Genomic DNA, 23,209 nt, shown 5'->3' on the forward strand with positions numbered 1-23,209 from the left:
ATGGTCGGAGACGTGGGGAAGAGGGAATAAAAAGAGAAAGGGAAGAAGAGGTGCACATACAGAGAGGCGCCGGAGGTGATGCACGACGAGAGCAGAGAGAGGAGATGGACTAATGGGGTGAATATATACCCGGGCAAGGCCGGGTGCTCAGCTGGTATTATAATAAACACCTCTCAACGGTTCAGTCAGTAAACGAATAATTACGTGTTGTCAGATGCCATTATTTCAGCGTAAATGTGTTTTATAAAAGCGTTAAATAGAAATACAGTAAAGGGCCCAGCCATAGAGTTTTGACAATAACTGTTCCTAGATTGGATGCACACAGAACCACCGAAAGCCGGCAGGAGTGCCATATCCCGGTAGTGTTCGCCACTCTTTGATCTTGTGGCTCGAATTAGTGCCGGAGTAGCTGCTAATGCGCTCGGTATGCACCTGCCGTCCCCTGGCAACTGCCCCGAATATAATTTTACCTTACGAAATTGCGTAAAGGGCCCGCGGCCAGTGTCCTCTCACGAGAAGCGGGCGCAGGTGTCCCTAAATGTCTCCGTGCAGTCAGGTCCGAAGTAAAACGTCAGTGCTCGCCTGAGACTAGCCACAACTTCCAGGAAGAGCCTGAGCTACGGCCTGTGTCTGAAATTTGTGTGGAGAGGATCAGTACCCTTTTCTAGAAGCTATGAGGGTGCGAACGATTGGTGTGATCTGTTAAACAAAAAATGGTTCAAATGGCTCTCAGCACTATGGGACTTAACTTCTGAGGTCATTACTCCCCTAGAACTTAGAACTACTTAAACCTAACTCACCTAAGGACATCACACACATCGATGCCCGAGGCAGGATTCGAACCTACGACCGTAGCGGTCGCGCGGTTCCAGACTGTAGAGCCTAGAACCGCTCGGCCACTCCGGCCGGCCTGATAAAACAGTCAGTGGCGTTGACCGTAGGTGGGCAATGTTCGAAGGAAATCTTAGGTATTTGCACTGTACCTTGAGAGGCAAAGGGGGAGGCAATCAATAAACTTCAATTGAAATTAAACACAAGTTCAAAAAGTCGACCCCAGAAAAAAAAGAATAACAGAATGTGGCGTAATGCAGGTATTACTCGGTAAAAATATGCAGTTCTGTGGATCACGCTCTTTTATGTACGTAGCAGTAACAAACAGTTTTGTAAGGCAACTCATTTAAAGACCTCGTAGTCGATCTGTACTCGTGCTGTCTCTCTTCATCGTGTATTCGCGCGTTTTTTGACCATACCATTTGTAAGCTCGGGAATTAAAAAAACACTATAAAGTGACTTTCGATATATTCTGTCTCTCGAGCTCAAAGTACTTTCGGTTTCGATTCATTTAGGCGACTGACAGACGTATTCAGCGCAATGGGACGTGGTCTGTCAATTTCCTCTGGCACTCTGACTGAACCACCTCTGTGGATACCTTTTGTTCGACTCAACTTGACAAGTTTTGATTTTGTTGCTTTAGCAGGAATACACGGCGAGGCAGCTAAGACTACCCCAGATACATGGGTCTACAGCAAACTGCACAGTTGGTCGCGGGGTATGGTTTGGTTTAGCGACGAAGCCCGCTTTCATTTGGATGGGTTTATCAATAAAAAAAATTGGCGCATTTGGAGACTGATTATCCGCATTTCGCGATCGAGAAGTCTCTTCATCCTCAACGGGTGACTGTGTCGTGTGCAGTGTCCAGTCACGGAATAATCGGTGCGACATTCCTTGAAGGCACAGAGACTACCGAAGGGTACGTGAAGGTTTTGGAAGATGATTTCATCCCAATTATCCAAAATGACCCTAATTTCAACAAGATGTGGTTTATGCACGACGGAGCTCAACCCCATCGAATGAGACGAGCGTTTTATGTCCTGGAAGAACACTTTTGGGGACTGCATTCTGGCTCTGGGGTACCCAGAGGCCACTGGCATGGGCCTCGATTGACCGCCATATTGTCCGTATCTGAACACATGCTAGTCCTTTTTGTGGGGCTGTATTGAAGGCAAGGTGTACAGCAATAACGCCAAAAGCAATGCTGAGCTGAAAACAGCCATTCAGGAGGTCATCGACAGCATCGATGTTCCGACGCTTCAGCGGGTCATTCAGAACTTCGCTATTCGTCTGCGCCACATCATTGCCAACGACGGCAGACATATCGAACATATCATAACCTAAATCCGAATATCTGTAACGACGTTTACATTTTGAATAAAGTGTGTGCACATCACAGTTTGTAACTAATTTACGTTTTTTTACATAGTCGAACCACCGTTCTACGTTTTCACTGATTACTGTTGCAGTGAATTTTTAATACATCAGATACACAAAATTGTTAAGGCTTTCGTGGCCACTTGTTGACAAACTGCCTATTGGCTTCTATCTCGGGTTCTTCGGACGACGTTCATCTAATGATTTTAGATGAACGTCGGCCGAAGAACCCGAGACAAAAGCCAATAGGCAGTCTGTCACATCAGATACACCTCACAACAGCAATCAATGAGTTGACCAACAGAGAAGTTAATTTGTCCTTGTCAGTGGTGGCCGATATCCGCGTCTATGGATTAAATTACTTGAAGACGCCAAGACGCGTTTCAGGAGCAACAATTTACGCAACACAAGTAACTCCAGCTAACTTTTAATAAAACGTAAATAGGCAATTCCAGAAACGTGACAGCTAAATGAATATTTTCCACAGTTCAGCTGCAGCACTAAAAACCAGTCGATAAAAACGTTACACGTCAACTGAAGGTGGCTGAAAGCCCGGACCACGTCTTGGCACAAATAAAGCTATAGAAAAGATGACTGGCTGCTGTATTTTTTTCAAGTTCTGCAACATAAAAGTACATCTGCAAAGGGGAAAGATTCACTTGCGCAAGTCTTGCACAGTTGTTGCAATAAACGGAGTTCAGTATTACGACGAGATTTAGACCTAAGACTATGTGTTATTTTTATCTAAGACCCTCTGAAAAAAAGACGTAGTCTCAAAGGATAGTTTTGTTCCAATTCACATTTTATAAGCGTAACTTTGTTTGTTGCGCGTTGCCCCGCGTACTCGAAATTTGATAAATATGAATTCCACAGAAGGCAGCCTGACTTGAACCAGGGACACGTGGAACTGAAACCGCCTGCATAAACAGTGTGGGCTGCCATACGACCATATCCCACGTAAAAGAAAATATTTTGTAGTGACCCGGGCACCGGGTGTGTGTGCTTCCCACGGCTAATTTCGTCTCCTGGCACGCTTTCACGGTCTCTGACGCAAATTCCCGGGAAAATTCGGCGCAGCGCTCTTTCTCTCGTGAAGATAACTAACACGGCGCCCAAAATACTTAGCAACTGCGGAGCCATTACACCGGCTCTCAACTGCGGGGTTATCGAGCCCCTAACGACAGAGCGTAACGGTCGTCTGCAAAACGGTGCACGTCCCCTGCAGAATATCGTGTAAACACTGCAAGCGCCAAGAAAACGGCGTTCAGATTTCCTTCAATCTGTTCAGCGTTTCTAAACATGCAAAGCTATTGGATGGTACAACACAAAAAATGTGCACGTGGAGGGAGACGAAGACACTCCAGCCACTTGTTGCACTTTGAAGCCTCAGTACTAAATGCACCGTCCGCTATAAGTTAAGGGACAAACAGAATCACAGATTCCACGTGCGTAGTATCTTTACTGTAAGCAAATATTCCGGATAGTCGATTTACTATAATTTACTCACGAATTTACACAATAATTCTAAGAAAAACTTTTTCTACAGTGGCAAAAAAAAGCCAGGAACACAAAACGATGACGAACGGAGTTAACATTAATGTCTAATAGCTTCGTTAGTATATGCGTTTGTTGGTGCAGCATGAAGGTACTCTTGTAAAGCACGGAGAAGGCGAAACAATATCGGCTGGAGACATCCCGCAAGTGCCACATAGCGCTAACGTCTTCAGGTCATACTTGCCAATCCATCCTTTGCGTAAAGTGCTCCCAAGCGTCGGTTAAAGGACGTTATGATTACACACTGTAATCTCCCCATTCCTTCCTAATTCCAGTTATTGTCCACAATATGAAATATCTGAGAGGAGCAAAGATTACAATAAATTTTCTAGTTTACTTAGCTTTTCGTGTACAGTTTGCTCTAGTTCTCCTACTAAAGGGACCTGGTACTTGAAGCTAAAATAATCACATGGTTGAATTGATCTAAATAAATTTGAAGACTGTTGTTGCAGAATTTTTGTTGTTACGTTAATATATTTTAGTATATCATACAGTCTTTTGAATTTTCTCATTAACAAAGCCGGAATTACATTGTTGTTACAAAATACAAAAATACGCCCGATCACATGAGAGTCATGCTTACTACTGTCTCACTCTGCAGTAATAACCATACTGCAGAGGATGAGTAATTTTTCTTGACTAATGAATCTCTATTAATTTCGATCATTATTTCATAAATGAATCCAGAAACAAAAGTACTAAACAGTACTAGATTGATTAATTAGCAAAAGGAATTTTAACTGTACATTCAGAACTACTATTTATCGATTATAACATCCAAAATAAAGTAATTGCTTTTCATTGAAATATGACATACTGTGTAAAATTACATGGAAGTTTTCAGAAAAGCACCTGAGATAATATTGACCTGTCCAAAATTCGAAAAATAGTACTGGTATGTACAACTACTGTCGAGGAAAAGTAATGCTCGAGGAGGATGTCCCGTTACACTAACAACCACCTGCTTTCCACAAACCTCATTCTTGCGGAAATCCTGTAACATTAAGACTAAACACGAGATTTTTCCTCTATTTCTAGTCTGTAAATCTTTCAAAGAGCGTGGCAAGGTGAAATTTTTATCATTTAGATGAATATCTTCAACATTTCGCGGCCCTGTGAGCAACTGTGTAAATATTAATTTTGATTTTAATAATTAACAGCCTCAGTTGCACCATTTACCTAGAATTTACCTGGATTTCAGTCGGGATAACCCAACTTTCATAAGAATAACAGTAACTACTGTTTGTCCATAGTGGACATCGTCAAACTAAAACTACAAATCCATAAATCATCGTCAGAGTATAAAATTTATCTGGCACTGCCTCGGCCCCACTTCGCGACCGCGATGCGGCAGCCACTAGTGCTGTACTCCAGTACGAAGTGGGGCCGACGCAGTGCCAGATAAATTTTATACTCTGACGATGATTTATGAATTTGTAGTTTTAGTTTGACGATGTCCACTATGGACAAACGGTAGTTGCTGTTATTCTGATGAAGATTGGGTTATCCCGGCTGAAACCCAGGTAAATTCTAGGTAAATGGTGCAACTGAGGCTGTTAATTATTAAAAACCAGATTAATCATTTAGATGAATTCTACTGTCGCTGGTTGCTTGATTGATTTGGAGAATGGGACCAAACAGCGGGGTCATCAGTCCCAGGAAGGATGAGGGGAAGTCGGTCGTGTCCTTTCAGAGGAACCATCCCAGCTTTTGCCTGATGCGATTTAGGGAAATCACGGAAAATTTAAATCAGGATGGCCGGGCGCAGGTTTGAGCCGTCGTCCGCCCGAATGCGAGTCCAGTGTGCTAACCACTGCGCTACCTCGCCCGGTCGGTGTTTGGTAAAACAATTTCATGTTCACGAATGAAACCACTGATCCTGTATTTATTAGTATTGTGAAGAGATTTTCTTCAATTTTTCTCGAGCGATAGTATCATCGCAGCTCAAAGCGGGCTGAACAGGTCATACTGTCCAACATCATCGTATGAGGCAGTATCGCGGTTATCATTCAAAGGCGTTTGAAGGCTTCTGCAAGCGGCTTTCGCTTTTGTTAGTCCGGCTGCCGCCGCCGCCCGTCACGGGGTGGGGTGGGGGAGGCAGGTCTCCTGGGCGGAGGTCCGCGCTGCGCAATTTTCCGTGTATTAGCGGCCAGGAACGCGGGGCGCTGCCGGGGCGCTATTTTGGAGCGCCTTCACTCCGCCGCTCAGGGAGTCTGGGTGCGCGCGTTCACACCCAACACTCGCGGCAAGTTACACTACTGGCCATTAAAATTGCTACACCACGAAGACGACGTGCTGCAGACGCGAAATTTAACCGACAGGAAGAAGATGCTGTGATATGCAAATGATAAGCTTTTCAGAGCACTCACACAAGGTTGGCGCCGGTGGCGACACCTACAACGTGCTGACATGGGGAAAGTTTCCAACCGATTTCTCATACACAAACAGGAATTGCCGGCGTTGCTTGGTGAAACGTTGTTGTGATGCCTCGTGTAAGGAGGAGAAATGGGTACCATCACGTTTCCGACTTTGACAAAAGTCGGATTGTAACCTGTCGCCAATGCGGTTTATCGTATCGCGACATTGCTGCTCGCGTTGGTCGAGATCCAATGACTGTTAGCAGAATATGAAATCGGTGGGTTCAGGAGGGCAATACGGAACGCCGTGCTGGATCCCAACGGCCTCGTATCGCTACCAGTCGGGATGACAGGCATCTTATCCGCATGGCTGTAACGGATCGTGCAGCCACGTCTCGATCCGTGAGTCAACAGATGGGGACGTTTGGAAGACAACAATCATTTGCACGAACAGTTCGACGACGTTTGCAGCAGCATGGACTATCAGCTCGGAGACCATGGCTCTGGTTACCCTTGACGCTGCATCACACACAGGAGCGCCTGCGATGGTGTACTCAACGACGAACCTGGGTGCATGAATGGCAGAACATCATTTTTCGGATGAATGCAGTTTCTGTTTACAGCGTCATTATGGTTGCATCCGTTTTTGGCGACATCGCGGTAAACGCACATTGGAAGCGTGTATTCGTCATCGCGCCGGCTGTGGTGGCCGAGCGGTTCTAGGCGCTACAGACTGGAACCGCGCGGCCGCTACGGTCGCAGGTTCGAATCCTGAATCGGGCATGGAGGTGTGTGATGTCCTTAGATTAGTTAGGTTTAAGTAGTTCTAAGTTCTAGGGGGCTGATGACCTCAGAAGTTAAGTCCAATAGGGCTCAGAGCCATTTGAGTCATTTTTTATTCGTCATCGCCATACTGGCGTATCACCCGGCGTGATGGTGTGGGGTGCCATTGGTTACACGTCTCGGTCACCTCTTGTTCGCAATGACGGCACTTTGAACAGTGGACGCTACATTTCAGATGAGTTACGACACGTGGCTCTACCGTTCATTCGATGCCTCTGAAAACCTACATTTCAGCAGCATAATGCACGACCGCATGTTTCAGGTCCTGTACGGGCCTTTCTGGATACAGAAAATGTTCGACTGCTGCCCTGGCCAGCACATTCTACAGATCTCTCACCGACGAAAACGTCTGGTCAATGGTGGCCGAGCAACTGCCTCGTCACAGTACGCCAGTCACTACTCTTGACGAACTGTGGTATCGTGTTGAAGCTGCATGGGCAGCTGTACCTGTAGACGCCATCCAAGCTCTGTTTGAGTCAATGCCCAGGCGTATCAAGGCCGTTATTACGGCCAGAAGTGGTTGTTCTGGGTACTGATTTCTCAGGATCTATGTACCCAAATTGCGTGAAAATCTAATCACATGTCAGTTCTAGTATAATATATTTGTCCAATGGATACCCGTTTATCATCTGCATTTCTTCTTGGAGTAGCAATTTTATTGGCCAGTAGTGTATATTACAATCGCCAAAAGTGCTGCTGTTTATTTTAGTCGCATACAGTTCGTTGTCTCCATTAAGACAAAAAAATGAAGAAACAAACGAACAAAATTATGGATCTCCTTAAGCTGTTATGGGTGTGTTTCGTCGTGAAACGGATACATACAATTTGAGAATCACTATGCACCCATTCGCCATAGACAGCAGCGTTGAATTTCAACCAAACGTTTGTAAGGCAACTGTGCAGACTAAACAATATGGGTTATTCATTGTCATCTTGGAACACCATGTCCCTATCAGGGAACATTCCAATTCCCCACCACGCAACTGCTCATCTGAACACTCCAGAATCACTGGTTAATGGATGACCGTGAAAAGATATATGCACACTGTTGTTCAAAATTAAAGCAACAAACCGCTATTTCCCCGTCCTGTGCCTAATTCACGATATAGGCACACAAACTGTCAACAGATGTACGTACGGTCGTGCTTCGCACGCAAGGTGCCATTCCGGTCAACGGACAACAACGGGAACATTGAAGTCAGTGCACCTATCAACCGTAGTCGCTGTGTACACGGTCACAGGCGGTGCAGTATGGCACAGAGCAGACGCCTGCCAGGCTCTCTGCGGTGGAGAGTCATAGGAAGAATGGAAGCAGGGCAGTCACAAACTGATGTGGCCCAGTGGCTTAATGTGAATTCTTCTGTCGTTTCTCGGCTGTGCCGACAGTTTAAAGAGACCGAAACTGTATTCCCAAGACCAGGGCAGGGCCGACCACGTGTGACATCAGAAAGAGTAGACCGTTATTTGGCCGTAAGAGCACGACATACCGCATTAGTACTGAACTGCAGCTGGCATCTGACCTCTCAGCATCCACTGGATGCGTTGTATCGAGGCAAATGGTGTACAGAAGGCTTCGGCAGGGTGACCTTTATCGTCGGAGACCTGCTGTATGGTTTACCTCTGGGGTGTCTTCACAGAAGGGAATGCCTAGAGTGGAGTCGTCAACGCGCCACGTGGATGGTCCAACACAGGGCCAATATTCTTTTTACATATGAGTGCCGATTTGGTCTGGAGCGAGATTCCGACCGATTCGCATCTGGAGGGAACGGAGAACCCAAACATTAGGGAAAGAGACCGACAGCGAGGAAGATCCCTAATGGTGTGGGCAGGGATTACGTTGACCACTCGTATCACTCTTCATAAAATTGTACGAGTGAATCGGCAAGGTTTAACTGCGTCAGATATCGTGACGAGATTTTCGAGCCGTATGTACGGTTGTTCCGAGGTGGTGTGGTCTCGGACTTCGTATTCAAGGACGATAATGCTCGACCTCGTAGAGCATGGGTGGTTCATCGTTTCTTGGAAACGCCTGAAGTAGCCTGCTCGCTCTCTCAACTTGAATCCCACAGAGCGTGTCTGGGATGCACTTGGGAGACTGGTTGCATCCCGCCAGCGTCCACCAACCGCTCTCCAAGACTTTCGAGCAGCGCTACAAGAAGAATGGGCGTTATTGCCTCAACACAAGGTTGATGACATCATTCACAGCATGCCCCGTCGTTATCAGGCCTGTATTGCAACCAGAGGTGGCCACATCCCGTATTGAGAAAATTAACCAGTTGAAAGAATATGTGCGCAAATCTGACAGTTGGAAAAAACGAAGAACATTTTTGTCTACCGTTATACTTGTTGCAGTTGTTTACGTTCTACATTGTACACATTGTTCATATTTTACTGTCACTTGTTTGTAGAGTTTTGTGGCAAAATAAATGCAATCTTGCAATCTATATATAGCCAACGGTTCCCGTCAGATCATTGAAGTTAAGCGCTGGGTAACCATCAGGTCTGCCGATCGCTGTTGGCAAGTGGGGTGCACTCAGCCCTTGTGAGGCAAACTGAGGATTGATAAGTAGCGGCGGCTCCGGTCTCGTAAACTGACATACGGCAGGCAGAGCGGTCTACTGACCACATGCCCCTTCATATCCGCATTCAGTGACGCGTGAATGGTGAGCATTACACGGCGGCCTTCTCGGCCTGTTCGGGCGGGAGTTTAGTTTCTAACAGATGAAGCCTAACTCTTTCAACCATACTAGTCCCCTGTAATCGTTGTCGGTAGCTGGAGACATTATTATTCAAGTCATCTATTAACGATTTAGCGCATAGTATGACTCACTGTCGTTCACTTTTCATAGATGACGTGATGGTGTACGAGGGAGAACTTTTCAATGAAATGAAATGTGTGGCTGGCGTCTCCCGTCGGGCGGACTAGTCACCTGGTGCAGGTCTTTTTATTTGACGCCACTTCAGTGACTGCGTGTCGATGAGGATGAAATGATGATAACACATCACACCACCCAGTCTCCGGACGGAGAAAGTCTCAGACCCGGCGGGGAATCGAACCCATGCGGACTACTTAGCTGTGGAGGCGGGCGGGTTTAATGTGGCGATAAAGCGTGAGCCTGTAGCAAAGATTAGCAACGATGTTTTAATGTAGAGATATAAAGAGTTGTGCACTTGACGAAAAGAAAACAATAGTAGACTGTACCTACGCTATCTATTCTGAAATGGAATCGTTGCCGTCATAAAAACATCATAGAGTGATGATGTGTAATGTTTCCAGTGGACCACCAAGAGATCGATATTAGCCATCATTCTTCGAGTATCTCCAATTCATGCCTTATCTGTCTTTTGTACTTCCGGCGAGGAAAAATAAATCTGAGAATCTTCGTGCTGCCCTTCTTTATGATCTCGTCGATTTCCCAATATCCTCTCAGAAAATCGAGACCTGTCACTTGCTTCAGCTACAAAAATTATGTATGGCAGATACTCCAAGAAAGACTTCTAATTTCTAGTGAAAAGTTACTTAAAATTTCAAGAAAATAGGTTTTAGGAAGATATCTACCAAACATACTTCAGCTCCCTATGTCTAGCTCACACAGAGCCTACGAAAATACAATTAGACTAGCAGTAGCTCACACATGGACATAATGAAACGTACCCTCCGCCACACGCCGCGATGGTTTACGGAGCGCAGATGCACGCTAGAAGTAGGTGGAAGGTTATTCGTCGACTAAGGGTAAGTATACACGCAGCCCAATTAATTATGACATTTTTAACAAATGAATGGAGACCTGCACATCATCGCTTCGTACCGCCCGATGTGGCCGAGCGGTTATAAGCGCTACAGTCTGGAACCGCGCGACCGCTACGGTCGCAGGTTCGAATCTTACCTCGGGCATCGATGTGTGCGATGTCCTTACATTACTTAGGTTTACGTAGTTCTAAGTTCTAGGAAACTGATGACGTCAGAAGTTAAGTCCCATAGTGCTCAGAGCCATTTGAACCAGACGCCCGCCTGGATCGTCGTATTGTAAGGGATACTCTAGCAGACAGTAAAGCCACCACAGCACAGATAAGAGGGCTCATGCCGGCCGCGGTGGTCTCGCGGTTCTAGGCGCTCAGTCCGGAACCGCGCGACTGCTACGGTCGCAGGTTCGAATCCTGCCTCCGGCATGGATGTGTGTGATGTCCTTAGGTTAGTTAGGTTTAATTAGTTCTAAGTTCTAGGCGACTGATGACCACAGATGTTAAGTCGCATAGTGCTCAGAGCCATTTGAACCATTTGAACCATTTAATCGCTTGGTGCATAAACTGATGCCTGGGCCTTAATATAAGCAAATCTAATGCTAAGATTTTTGCATTTTTGTATATATTGTACAAAAAGGTGATTTTAAATCTACCGCAGCTGCTGTTATTGTTTTAAGTAAACGTATGTAAAAAAAATGGCTCAAATGGCTCTGAGCACTATGGGACTTACATCTATGGTCATCAGTCCCCTAGAACTTAGAACTACTTAAACCTAACAAACCTAAGGACATCACATAACACCCTGTCATCACGAGGCAGAGAAAATCCCTAACCCCGCCGGGAACCGAACCCGGGAACCCGGGGGCGGGAAGCGAGAACGCTACCGCACGACCACGAGCTGCGGACAAACGTATGTAATCAGCGCAAATAGGAGAAAACTCTACCAGATTGTCCATCGATACCATTGTCGGAACTCGCTCAAAATCATTCCCTAGAGTGGTACGTAGCGAGATAGAGTGATTCAAGAAGTAGTGAGCACATAATAATAGTTTTGGGGAAGACAGTTTATCTGATCAAAAGCATTCGGCCACCCAAATGTAATGCGGAAGACATCATCAAATGTCACGAAAGGCTGACCGCCCGTGTAAAAGGAGGCGTGACCAGTAGAGAAGCATGAACAGGAGAATGGATGGATCAAGCTCAGTGACTTCGGGACATGGACAAAGCATTGGGCAGTTTTGCAATACGACGCAACACTAAGTCGCAGGAGGCTGATTGTTGCTGTGTTCTGAGAATACGTCATAGCCGCCGGGCTAAGTCTGTGGGCGCAATAGTTCAGTAGCAGGGTTAGTTCGAAGTGCTCACGAACTGAGATTCGGGCAGCTTTGCGTACAACTTCGCGCGTTGGTTTTAACGGTAGACCAGTGACCAGAAATGACTCTTGCACTCGGTGGTCTGCGTCCACACCGTACACATTCACGTGGTACAGAGAATTCGAAAGACAAAATTTCACTCTGTAGGGCGCTGAAAGGACGAGAAGGCCGCCACGATCATCACTTACGGAGGAAAACACTGATGCTGTGAGGAAAACGCTAGACGAAGGCAGGCGAGTGAACCAGGGCTAAGTGCACTAGCAATACGTTCGATTCTGCACGATCATTTGCAAGTAAAGGAACTGCGGAAGGTGCACGTGTCCGTCGACCTGGGACCGGACCGCAGCGGCGCACGGATGCACGCCAAGACCGTAGGATCCTACGCAGTGCCGTAGGGGACCGCACCGCCACTTCCCAGCAAATTAGGGACACTGTTGCTCCTGGGGTATCGGCGAGGACCATTCGCGACCGTCTCCATGAAGCTGGCCTACGGTCCCGCACACCGTTAGGCCGTCTTCTGCTCACGCCCCAACATCGTGCAGCCCGCCTCCAGTGGTGTCGCGACAGGCGTGAATGGAGGGACGAATGGAGATGTGTCGTCTTCAGCGATGAGAGTCGCTTCTGCCTTGGTGCCAATGATGGTCGTATGCGTGTTTGGCGCCGTGCAGGTGAGCGCCACAATCAGGACTGCATACGACCGAGGCACACAAGGCCAACATCCGGCATCATGGTGTGGAGAGCGATCTCCTACACTGGCCGTACACCTCTTGCGATCGTCGAGGGGACACTGAATAGTGCACGGTACATCCAAACCGTCATCGAACCCATCGTTCTACCATTCCTAGACCGGCAAGGGAACTTGCTGTTCCAACAGGACAATGCACGTCCGCATGTATCCCGTGCCACCCAACGTGCTCTAGAAGGTGTAAGTCAACTACCCTTGCCAGCAAGATCTCCGGATCTGTCCCCCATTGAGCATGTTTGGGACTGGATGAAGCGTCGTCTCACGCGGTCTGCACGTCCAGCACGAACGCTGGTCCAACTGAGGCGCCAGGTGGAAATGGCATGGCAAGCCGTTCCACAGGACTACATCCAGCAACTCTACGATCGTCTCCATGGGAGAATAGCAGCCTGCATTGCTGCGAAAGATGGATATACACTGTACTAGTGCCGACATTGTGCATGCTCTGTTGCCTGTGTCCATGTGCCTGTGGTTCTGTCAGTGTGATCATGTGATGTATCTGACCCCAGGAATGTGTCAATAAAGTTTCCCCTTCCTGGGACAATGAATTCACGGTGTTCTTATTTCAATTTTCAGGAGTGTATTATGTCGTGCCGACTAAAACTCAAAACAAAGTTTGGGTTTTTGAAGATGTCGACACACTCGTACCTGCCAGAAATTTCCAATCAGTAAAGAAGAAAAGATAGCTGGTTTTTTTCTTTTTTTTCCAAATAGAGTGTAATTGCGGAGCGTGTTGTTTTGGACACACAGTCCACAGCTAAGTGGCACACTGAGCAGTGCCTGCCCAAAGTCATCCAGTCTGTGGAATACCTGCGGCCGATGTCAAGGACGGACGTTTGGTTCCTCCATCGCGACAACGCTATAGTTCACCGCGTCCAATATGTGTCCAATATTTTCGGGGTACACGACTGAAACTTCTTGAGCACCCTCCTTACGGTCCAGGCCTTGCTCCTTGTGACTTGGCATTGTTTCCGCATGTGAAAATGTAGCTGAATGGAGTGCGGTTTTTAAGTGACGAGGACCTTCTGAGGGCTTGGAACAACGAGTGTGCCTTACTCCATATAGAAACTTGGGACAACTACTTTAGGGACTGGTTTCGCAGGATGGAGAAGTGTATTGAATTTGGCGGAAATTACTTTCAGAAACTAAATAAACAAAGCTGTATTGCACAACTTTCCTAGTACCCTTTGTACATTTCAGCTCTTATAAGTAGACCTCGTGTAATGACGGACTGGGCCCGTCGAGCATTGCGGAAGGTGGTTGTAAAAAACCGCACGAAATCAGCGGAAGCAGTCACTCGAGCCTTTCAAAGTGCTACCGACAGCCCAGCTAGCACAATGATTATTGTAGGGATTAAAGGGAATGGTCGAGCGGCTCTTCATAAGCCACACATTTCTACAGCCAGTGCTAAGCGACGATCGAGGTGGTATAAAGAGCGACACCACTGGAAAAGAGTGTTTAAGGCTAATGAATCACGCTATTCTTTGTGGCAATTCGACGGATGGGTTTTGGTTTGGTGAATGCCTGGAGAAACTCACCTGCCACCACGTGTAGTGCTAACAATTCATCAAGTACGCAGAAATTAGTGTTGCAGTATGTAGTTGAGGTATGGTTCACTTATTGCGCTTAAGAGTACGCCAAATATGGAAGAGCATGAAAACATTTTACAGCTTTGTGCGTCGCTTATACTACAGGAATACAGACGATGACTGACTACATTAGAAAGAGAACGGACATTTTCATAACGCCGCATCTGCGAGACAATGGTTCAGGAATAATAACATTCCTGAAATGGACTGCCCTGCCCAGCGCCCCGACCTGCATCCACTGGACCCCAGCGTCCAACATTCTTCTCTCGTCTCGCTTATTGAGGAAGAATGGGCAGTCATTCCTCCAAGACATTCAGTCACCTCATCGAAAGCGTCCCCAGCACAGTTCAAGGCACCGTAAGTGCGAATGGTGACACACCCCATATTAATGGCCACTGAAAGGCTGTAGCGCAGGAAATGGTGGGATTGGAAAGTGGCTAGATTGCGTGGGAGTAAACTCTTAACAAAATATAAAGGAATTTCTTAATCAGTATTAACAACCTTACAACAAGGGGCACCAGATTAATATACCAAAAATAACATCACCTTATTACCTGATAGAACAGAACAAGGAACCAATTAAACAGCATCCCCCTGCCCTCCCCCATGAATTTGTTCAACCTTACAGTAAAGTGAGCATGAATCAATCCATCGCAGATGGCAATACACAATAAAAGGAGAGTACGAAAATATTACATAAGATCTTATCCCAGAACCCAATCCTAAAATATACCCAAACTAAGCTGAAACCTTACTTAACACTAGACGGATAATACAAGATAGACCAAACCCACAGCAAAACACCAGTCATATGTACAGTATGCTGGAAACAGTAGACAATGGACAGCAGATTAATGAAGATCAAAAGCAATGGTACGAGGGTCACTCCAAAAGAAATGCACTTTTTTTTTAAATCCATCTTTTATTCTACATGTTTGAAAGTTTTACAGTGTGTAGATACATCCTTGAGGAACAATATTTCCATTTCTCCACATAATTTCCATCCCTCTCAACTGCCTTACGTCATCTTGGAACCAGCACCTGTATACCAGCACGGTGAAATTCTGACCAACCTGTTGGAGCCACTGTTTGGCAGCGTGCACAAGGGAGTCATCATCTTCAAACCTTGCTCCACGAAGAGAGTCTTTCACTTTCCCAAAGATATGATAGTCACATGGAGCCAGGTTAGGACTGTAAGGCAGGTGTTTCAGTGTTGTCCATCCGAGTTTTGTGATCGCTTCCATGGTTATTTTGGCTGACATGTGGCCGTGCATTGTCTTGCAACAGTAAAACATCCTGCTTTTGCCGTGGTCGAACACGACTCAGTCGAGCTTTAAGTTTCTTCAGTGTTGTCACATATGCATCAGAATTTATGGTGGCTCCACTTGGTATGATGTACACAAGCAAGAGTCCTTCGGAATCCAAAAGCACCGTAGCCATAACTTTTCCAGCAGAAGGTGTGGTTTTGATTTTTTTTTTTTTCTTGGGTGAATTTGTATGACGCCACTCCATTGATTGCCTCTTCATACACCTTTATCAACTTCTTGTGGATGTTTCCAACCGTCTCGTTTTCACAGCACAGGAATTCTATGACGACATGTTGCTTCTGACGAACGGTAAGTGTAGCAGCCATCTTGAAGACATGCTGTGACGGCGCCGCTCACGGAAACAGGAAACAGGTTGAACTAAGTTTGAAAACAAGCGGGAAGGATGTATCTACACAATGTAAAACTTTCACACGTGCAGAATGCAAACTGTATTTTTACAAAAATAGTATGCATTTCTTTTGGAGTGACCGTCTTAGATAAAAATTCTCATTTAACACAATTCAACAAAATAGTAGAGACTTTCCAGAAGACTATGCCGGACCCTAGAGTGGTCTCGTTGCATCTGATAAACATAAGCACTTAGTGACTGTTAATTTGGCCAGCCCTGGCACAGCCGTCTGCACTCCACGATGACACTGGCCAAACTAGATACACCCTCCTCTAACCGTCGTAGCCGAAAACACCCCACAGCAAGCAACTGTGGACTCCCGACTATTCTGTGATCCCTGAATCCATCGTCTGCCGTTCCAGCCGGCACGACGCCCCGTGTTAACGCCAAGGAACTGTAGGCCTCGACCGTCTATCCAGCAGGCTGCCTCGCTCTTCTGCCAAACACTTCCAGCTGGCTGCTTCCGTGCTCCAGGTTGCCAGTAGAGTCCTCCATCGCTGGTCTTCACGAACTTCTGCTGCGCCGAGGCTCCGCGTAGCCGATGGCGGCAGCGGTCGCATTTACAAGGAGCTGCGCTGACACGGGCTCCTCCTTGGACGAGCAACGCCGACACACAAACAAGCTCGTAGCCTTGGGGCAACACCGATGAATTGTCTGCCGCGTCCATGGCTCCACAGTGCTGGCTCCAATTCGCTGGTCTAGTCATCAGACTGGCCACTGCTGTCCCAAACGGCCGCACCTCACCTCGGCAGGGCACTGCGTCCGCAGACTAGCCGATAACGAAGGCCGACAGCAACCGCAGGTACACAGCAGCCACGCCGGTGCCGCTACCTTGTCGAGGCGGGAATTCAGCCGTGCCGTGAAATAGTAATTCACTGCAGAAGGAGTACACATACTTTGGACCAGACAGGAAACTAGGAAAGCAGCTGACGGCAGCTTATACGAAGCACTATGCAAGTGGAACTACGTCACTGCCTGGTGCTTCGTGCACTTTGAGTAGTCAACTGTGAATCTCAAACACAAGTGGACCGCCACTTAAATGTGCAGTTTTTTCAGAACGACTTTCACCAGGTTCGTGATGCAAGTGATGGATTTGGTTCTAAGAGCAAGCGAAACTGTGGTTGGTAGATAATTTGCCAATCTATCAGGGCATACTTGTCATCTTCTCGTGGCCGCATACATTGTCCACGCAACAAACACCCACTCAGTGAAAACTAAGATCCCAAAGTATGTTAGACAGGGTGGATTTCCCAGAAGTGCCCTGTAATCTACGGCCTCCTTCGTGCTTGCAGCTATTTTCCACAATTAGCAAGGTATTTTCTGAAGTTTTGAGAGGAGCGAAGATTAGAATAAACTTTATAGTTTACTTATCTTTTCACGTAGAGTTGGTTCCAGTTCTCCTTGTCTAGGAGCCTTGATTCTTGAAGTTGAAATTTTCATATTTTAGGTCCTCATGGTTGAATTGTTCTAAACAAATTTGAAGATTCTATTTGCAGAGTTTTTGTTGTTACGTTAATATATTTTGTCACATTTTAGTATATCATACACTTTTTTCGTTTTTCACATTAACAAAGCCGAAATTTCATTGTTCTTACAAAATACAAAAATTCGCCCGATCAGATCTGGGGCATGTTCACTACTGACTCACTCAGCGGAAATAACAGTGTTCCAGCGGGTTTACAATTTTTCTTGTCAAATGAATTTGTATTACTTTCGATATTATTTCATAAATGAATCCAGAAGTAAACATAAACAGTACTGGGTTGCGTAATTAATAATAGAAATTTTAAGTGTGCCAAACAATTCATAATTTCATATGTTTCTAAAAAAAATTGTAACTCTACATTCACAACTACTACTTATCGATTATAAAACCCAAAGTATAGTAATTTGTTTTCATAAATTTTAGCTTGAAATGTAACATACTGTGAACAAAATTATATGAAAGTTTCCAGAAAAACGGCAGAGGTAATACTGCCCTTTCCAAAATTTGAAAAATAACACTAGTACCGACAACTACTGTTGAGGAAAAGTAATGCTAGAAGAAGCTGTCCCGTTACAACCCCCATTTACAAATTCAGTTTATATCTTCCGTCGAATGTTCGGCGATTTGTCTCGGGTAATTAAAGACACTGATTATTCTGTATGTAATCTCCTGTATTGAAGAGACCGTGCCAATGGAGTGGTGTTCAGTGCTACATGACTGCCAACGTGTATGTACAACCTTCGATTACCGCTGATTATTACGAACTTTTCCGTGGCGAAATCAATGGCTGTTTGAGAGTCGAAGGACCAGGAAATGGGTTGTAAGCCAAACAAGGGAATTTTTTTAATTTATCTGTTATATAGACATAACACAAAATGGGCTTCTTGTTAGTTTAATGAAACCAGACTTCATGATATGTACGTCTGACCAAGTTGAAAGGCGCTCACTAGGCAGAAACATCGCTATAGCGATTTGCTTCGTACTTCTCCTGCACTAGGTACATGCATAAGGCGTTCGTAAGAAGTTGCTAAACTGTAATTCCAGGTTCGTGCAGTCCTTAGTATCTATAAAAACATTAGCTGCTTAGTTTGATTACGGCGATTCTGCCTTATTTATGTTTCTCACCCTTTTTGATGATCATGCTGGTACTTGGGCCCTCTCTTTTCTTTCAGGGCTTCTAACTGCGGACATCTTGGGCAACGCATTCTGATTCCAGCGGCCGAAATTAACTGCTATTCAATGAGTTTGTTCTGCTGGGAAAGTGATTTCTATCAGCTGGCATAAAATAATAAGAGCGACTGGAGAGAGAGTGTACGCCAGCCATCATATCATTTTACACGTGTTCGTTTCTGGCGTTTAGGAGCGAAATCAGGAAGTCCACGGAGGTGAGTGTGGGAAACAGTGTAAAAAGCGTATTCCAGCGACTCCGCTCGCCTGGCCTGCATTCCTTCCACGGTCTGACGATGCCAAACGGCTGGCGAGGCGAAAATCAGGACAGTAAAAACTAGGAAGAACCGAGGACGAGTTTGGTTCAGTGCTTTTATCTATGCTTCTATTACTTTTTAATCCCTATGGCACTAACACAATATCAGTTGTGTCTAACATAATTATGTCTTGCGCAAACACTCAACGAAACACGGAAATATATCTTACCTATAAACTTATTGAGTCTTGCTGGACGGTATCGACGGAAGGCAAGTACGGAAACTGCCCGTTCTCGGCCCACGTACCAACAGATGGGAAGGGGGATTAGTATTTAATGTCGCAGCGATGAAGAGGTCAGAAAGTGCGAAACATAGGCTCAGATAGAGAGGGCGTGGAAGCGAACTGACCGTCCCCGTTAGGACCCGACGTAGTGTGCCGCGATACGCAATATTTTTGTTAACCTCTCTCTCAAGCCAAACAAGCTTTCGCGCCGCCCTCTTTGAACACGATCCATGTTCCCGGCTAGTGTTACCTGACTCTAGTTCTGCATATTTAAGCAGTGTGCAACACGGGCCATTAAACGCTTCGTGTTGTCTCTTTGTAAGCAAACACTTTGCTTGCCAGTATTCTCCCGCAGGCTCGCTGCTGTCACTTGCGTTACGTACAGCCGAGCCTACATTCTCGTTACACTTGCTTCCTCTGCACATTATTACTGCTAAATATTTATATGACATGACTGACTCTAGTTATGACACATCAAAGCAGTACTCGGAGGGCAGCACGGCTTTCCGTTTCGTGGAGGGCGCAACTTTGCATTTCTCTGCATTAAGAGAATGAACTCCGTACCACACAAGCTCGTATGATCGTATGGGTATCAGCAACATTTCTACATGTTGTTGTTGTTGTTGTTGTTGTTATGGTCTTCAGTCCTGAGACTGGTTTGATGCAGCTCTCCATGCTAATCTATCCTGTGCAAGCTGCTTCATCTCCCAGTACCTACTGCAACCTACATCCTTCTGAATCTGCGTAGTGCAGTCATCTCTAAGATTTTTACCCTCCACGCTGCCCTCCAATACTAAATTGGTGATCCCTTGATGCCTTAGAACATGTCCTACCAACCGATCCCTTCTTCTGGTCAAGTTGTGCCACAAACTTCTCTTCTCCCCAATCCTATTCAATACTTCATCATTAGTTATGTGATCTACCCATCTAATCTTCAGCATTCTTCTGTAGCACCACATTTCGAAAGCTTCTATTCTCTTCTTGTCCAAACTATTTATCGTCCATGTTTCACTTCCATATATGGCTACACTCCATACAAATACTTTCAGAAATGTCTTCCTGACACTTAAATCTATACTAGATGTTAACAAATTTCTCTTCTTCAGAAACGCTTTCCTTGCCATTGCCAGTCTACATTTTATATCCTCTATACTTCGACCATCATCAGTTATTTTGCTCCCCAAATAGCAAAACTCCCTTACTACTTTAAGTGTCCCATTTCCTAATCTAATACCCCCAACATCACCCGACTTAATTCGACTACATTCCATTATCCTCGTTTTGCTTTTGTTGATGTTCATCTTATATCCTCCTTTCAATACACTATCCATTCCGTTCAACTGCTCTTCCAAGTCCTTTGATGCCTCTGACAGAATTAGAATGACATCGGCGAATCTCAAAGTTTTTATTTCTTCTCCATGGATTTTAATACCTACTCCGAACATTTCTTTTGTTTCCTTTACTACTTGCTCAATATACAGATTGAATAACATCGGGGAGAGGCTACAACCCTGTCTCACTCCCTTCCCAACCACTGTTTCACTTTCATGTCTCTCGACTCTTATAACTGCCATCTGGTTTCTGTACAAATTGTAAATAGCCTTTCGCTCCCTGTATTTTACCCCTGCCACCTTTAGAATTTGAAAGAGAGTATTCCAGTCAACATTGTCAAAAGCTTTATCTAAGTGTACAAATGCTAGAAACGTAGGTTTGCCCTTCCTTAATCTAGCTTCTAAGATAAGTCGTAGGGTCAGTATTGCCTCACGTGTTCCAACATTTCTACGGAATCCAAACTGATCTTCCCCGCGGTCGGATTCTACTAGTTTTTCCATTCGTCTGTAAAGAATTCGCGTTAGTATTTTGCAGCTGTGACTTATTAATCTGATAGTTCGGTAATTTTCACATCTGTCAGCACCTGCTTTCTTTGGGATTGGAATTATTATATTCTTCTTGAAGTCTGAGGGTGTTTCACCTGTCTCATACATCTTGCTCACCAGATGGTAGAGTTTTGTCAGGACTGGCTTTCCCAAGTCCGTTAGTAGTTCCAATGGAATGTTGTCTACTCCGGGAGCCTTGTTTCGACTCAGGTGTTTCAGTGCTCTGTCAAACTCTTCACGCAGTATCGTATCTCCCATTTCATCTTCATCTACATCCTCTTCCATTTCCATAATATTGTCCTCAAGTACATCGCCCTTGTATAGACGCTCTATATACTCCTTCCACCTTTCTGCTTTCCCTTCTATGATGGAAACCCAGTTCTAAGCAAAGAAGGGAAAGCATTTCTACATATACATCTACATGTATAGCATTAGTCTGCAATTCACGATCAAGAGGGATCACTGAACCACTTTTAAGCAACTCCTCTAGCGTTCCACTGTCGAACAGCGCGCGGCAGAAACGAACGCTTAAATCTTTCCGTGTAACAGGATCGAGATATATTGGAAGGGAGGACGCAGCATATTATGTTGGACAGAGAGTCATCGACAGATGTAGAAGTAACTTCGGGTGTACTCCAGGGAAGTGTGTCGGCTCCCTTGTTGTTCATGTTGTGTATTAATGACCTTGCGCACAATATTAACACTTTGCCGACCGGCGACACCACAATAGTGTCGTGCGCGAATTAACGGTCAACGGCCGGCAGCACCACGGTGGTGGCGTGAGCATAGTGTCGCGCAGTAACCGGTGACACCACTTGACTATCTTTTTCATTCTGTTGGTGTTTTGTTAGGTAACGATAAATTACCCACGTCAACAAGTTTGGTTTTTTGTTTTTATAAGCACTTGTGCACTTTCATGATGGCAGACAAAAGAGACGATACGGTTATTTACAATGAATGCGCAGACATCTTGTCTGACGTCCCGGACGACGTGGTCGATTGGAAAGAAGACACTGAATATCAAAAAAATGAAAGTGAAGCAGAATCGTTGGAAGATAGTGAAATACGTCCAAGAAGAATTCGGCGAACGCTACGGTTGCCAACTGATTCGGATGAATCAGACGAATAAGACAGTCTATGATTTACTGAGGACCAATAATAAATCTGAAGGGGGTCCACATATATTTCCCAAAGATACACAGAGCGTCGTGGCTATCGTAGATTTATATATTGGGAACGATTTATTTGAATATATTTGCAACGAAACCAAGTACTACAGTCAAAATTGCAATAGAAGGAAACTGGATAAAAAAATGCCGAATTTGTCGACGTTACGGGACCCGAACTTAGAAAATGGACTTGCTTCCCTTGTGGGAATTGTAAAAAAAGCAAGGATAGATGATTACTGGTCAACGAATCCGTTGATAGACACACCGATATTTCGCAAAACGTTGTCCCGCACCGATTCAGACAAATATTATCATTTTTACATTTTTGTGACAACAACAATGAACCGGATAATGCCGACCGCCTTTTGAAAGTGTAATTTGTAATTGATTATTTTTCCAAAAAGTTTAAAGAAACGTTTCATCTACGTCAAAACATCTCAATTTATGAAGGAATGATACCGTGGCGTGGACAGTCAAATTTTAAAGTTAACAACCCATCAAAAAGTACGAAATATGGCATACTCATTCGGATGCTGTGTGATTCGAGTACGGGATACATTTCCTTATGCAAGATATATTCCGGTGCTGGACAACCTTTAACAAAAACAGTGATGCAACTATTGACAGCTTCATATGGAAAGTGGCATCACTTCTACATGGATAATTATTATAACAATGTACAACTTGCAGAGAAGTTACTTGAAAAGAAAATTCCAGTTTGTGGAACGACACGGCATAATAGAGGATTTCCGGAAAAATTAAAGGGTGCAAAAATCAATGTGTTTGAAGCTTGTCATCAACAGAAAGGTGACAAGCAGCCGGCGACGAGCCAAGTAATCCGAAC

Source organism: Schistocerca gregaria, chromosome 4 (assembly GCF_023897955.1).
Source record: "Schistocerca gregaria isolate iqSchGreg1 chromosome 4, iqSchGreg1.2, whole genome shotgun sequence".
NCBI classification, from domain to species: Eukaryota; Metazoa; Arthropoda; class Insecta; order Orthoptera; family Acrididae; genus Schistocerca; species Schistocerca gregaria.